The sequence below is a fragment of the Saccopteryx leptura genome, chromosome 10, assembly GCF_036850995.1.
Source record: "Saccopteryx leptura isolate mSacLep1 chromosome 10, mSacLep1_pri_phased_curated, whole genome shotgun sequence".
Lineage (NCBI taxonomy): Eukaryota > Metazoa > Chordata > Mammalia > Chiroptera > Emballonuridae > Saccopteryx > Saccopteryx leptura.
Genome location: NC_089512.1, coordinates 46559655 through 46562643, shown reverse-complemented (window position 1 = coordinate 46562643; position 2989 = coordinate 46559655).

The window sequence follows — 2989 nt, the reverse complement described above, 5'->3', positions numbered from 1 at the left end:
AATTAGGATTTGCTGTCTTTAGCAGGTAAATATTTGCTTGTGCTTGTGAAAGTCTAATCCACACACTATTTCTCACTGTCTTGGCAGTTTGGTTACCTAATTTTTAACTACTTATAAATACAATCTTTTCACGTTTCACTTATTAATAGGCAACAGCATCCAGTACTTGATCTGCAGGGAGTGTCTCAGGGTCTAGTCAAACTGTTACTTTTAAAGCCTGAGGAGAATTTGACTCCAGCTGTAAACGCCTCCCTTGGGATCCTGATACCCTTCGCCTATGGGGATGTGGGCTTGGTGCCTCCTCAATATGGTAGAAACTGTGGCACTTTAAACATTATCTGTTTAATCTCCACAAGCACTCTCCATGTCCGGTATGATTATACCCATTTAACAGACGAGGACACTAAGGCTCACTTGCCCAGGGATACACAGGCCATGAGCAGCAGAAGATTGTGATCCCAGGTCTATTGTAACCACACAGTTGGTGCTTTTCCCACTGTACTTCAGACCTTCCCAACTGAAATGGAGATAATTTTCCCTGAAACTCATGGCGGCTGCAGCACCTATGAGTGTTTAAGGGTTTCTGTGGCAGAGGAACTACCTGGGATGGGTGGTAGGGCAATATTCATAAAGCCTGGCTTCTGCCCTTATGTTCATTTCACCCCCATTTATCAGCACCTCTTTGTGCCAAGTCTTAGTGGGAACCAAGAGGGGTCAGACACACTCAGTGAGCAATTGAAAAGCATCATTGGTTCTTGCCTCACACCCAGGACCAGCTACATAATTTGTGGGGCCCAGTGCAAAATGAAAATGCAGTGCCTCTTCTTCAAAAATTAAGAATTTCAACTAGTGACAGCAGACCATCGGGGTTTTAACAAGCATGGGGCCCTCCTGAGTGTGCGTCCCTGTGAGACTGTGCTGGTCACCCACCATGAAGCTGGCTGCGAGCATGTCGGCAGTAGAAAAGCAGCATCTCAGAGTGTCCACCCCCCCCATAGCCAAGTACAAAGTAGGAGCTAAACACACATTAATGAGTGAGTGAGTTCACCCCAAATCTGTGAGATGGACACAGGATTGTGGATTTGCAGATGGGTAAACAGAGGCTCAGGAAGGCACCTGCCTTACCCAGCATCACCCAAAACCCAGATCCCCGCCTCCTGCCTGGCATGTCTGACCCCCATCTTGGCCTTTGTTTTCCTGATTCCAGAGAGAAGGGGTAGTGTTTACCACAGGCTGAAGTTTATTTTGTTTTTGTGTTTTCCAATAATTGATTCCAACAGTTCCTACAGACGTCCTGCCGAAGAAAAACATGTTTTGCTCACTCAACCTTCGACTTCCTCACGGCGCCTCAGTGGTGGGGGCCCTCAACTGCAAGGAAAGCGTGGGGTTGACTTTTCCCTCGGTCACTTTATTTTTTTCCATCTTCCTGTTGGGAACAACAAAACATGTTTTCCTTTTTTCCAAAGGAAATTGGAATTTTCTTATTGATTATTTGTTGCCTAAAATTAATCCTTCTTCTGAGATTATCTTGGATTGGGTGAGTTGTGCGAGTGAACTTTAAAATAAAAGACGGCCCTTCATTTTACTGAAAGGACAACCATCACAACCAAAATTTTCATTCCTGTGAAACCATCAACCACCGAAATACAGCTTGGCTTTCTCATTAGTCTATACACAGATTTAAGGTGGCTTGATTATTCCAAGTTCACCTTTTTTCAGAGTGTAGGCTTGGGTAACCATACACATGGCCAGTATTCTGGTCAAGGTGAAGAGCTGCATAGAGTTCACTGAAACAGGTATTAGGTGTATGGTGTGCAATAGGAGTCAAAAATCTTTTCTTCCTCACGTGCATACCCAACTGATCCAGCACCATTTTACAACTGTACAGCATCTCAGTTGTCACAAATCTGGTGATTCTGTACATGTTGGTCCAGTTCTGGATTTTCTGGTCTGTTTTCTTAGTCTATTTGTCTAGCTTTGCACCAAGACCAGCTGACTTAATTACTATTCTATCCACTGAAATCAATACATCATGGTTGGCTAATAACTCCTCTATTGCTGAACATTTAAATTGTTTCCAATGTTTTACTATTATGACTTGTATCATACTAAGTCATAGTAATCAAGAAACGCAATTATAGCTGAAGTGACATGCCAGGCTCTAAGTGCTTTCCATATATCAACTCGTTTAATCTTCACAAAAACCCTTGAAGGCAGGTGTTATTGTCATCTTTAATTTGAGAGAGGAGGACTTCCGGGCACAGAGAGGGTAAGTCATTTGCCTTCAGTGCCACAGTTTCTGCATGGTGCAGCTGGGGTCTGAACCCAGGCAGGCTGGCCTTGGAATCTGTATGTTTATCCACTCCCTTCTGTAATCAATGAATGGATGAAAGGGGTGTGTGTAAAAGAATGAATCAAATGTGGGCAGTAATGCCTTTCTCATCCCCTGCAGGGGTCGTCAAACTTTTTATAAAAACCGCCCACTTTTGCAGTGCTGGGCAACCAAACAGCGCCGCGATTGGCCCATCATGAAAGCTGGACCGCCCACTAGTGGGCGGTAGGGACCAGGTCTACCAGCACTGCAAAAGTGGGCGGTTTTTATAAAAAGTTTGACGACCCCTGCTTGTGGAGCCTGAGAGCCCTGAGACCCCATCCTGACTCTACAACTCACTGGCTGTGTGACTTTGGGCAGGTCACTACCTTTTAAACTTCAGTTTCCCTGTCTGTAAAATGTAGATAACAGGCCTACTTGTCTGGGTGGTGATGGGGCCCCAGAGTGCCTACTGAATCAGTGGAAGTTCCCTCTCCTGTTTTAACTGCCTTGACTGAGGGCCCAGGGGCTTCAGTGGCTTCAGAGGGCTCCTCCCAAGGAGGTTTTTGCTTTGCAGACATTCTGGGCTTCCTGCTTGATCTGGAGGGGCCTTCCCAGATGGAGAAACTGAGGCATGGAACAGCTGAGGGCATGGCTAATGGGGCCCCAGAACTTGTT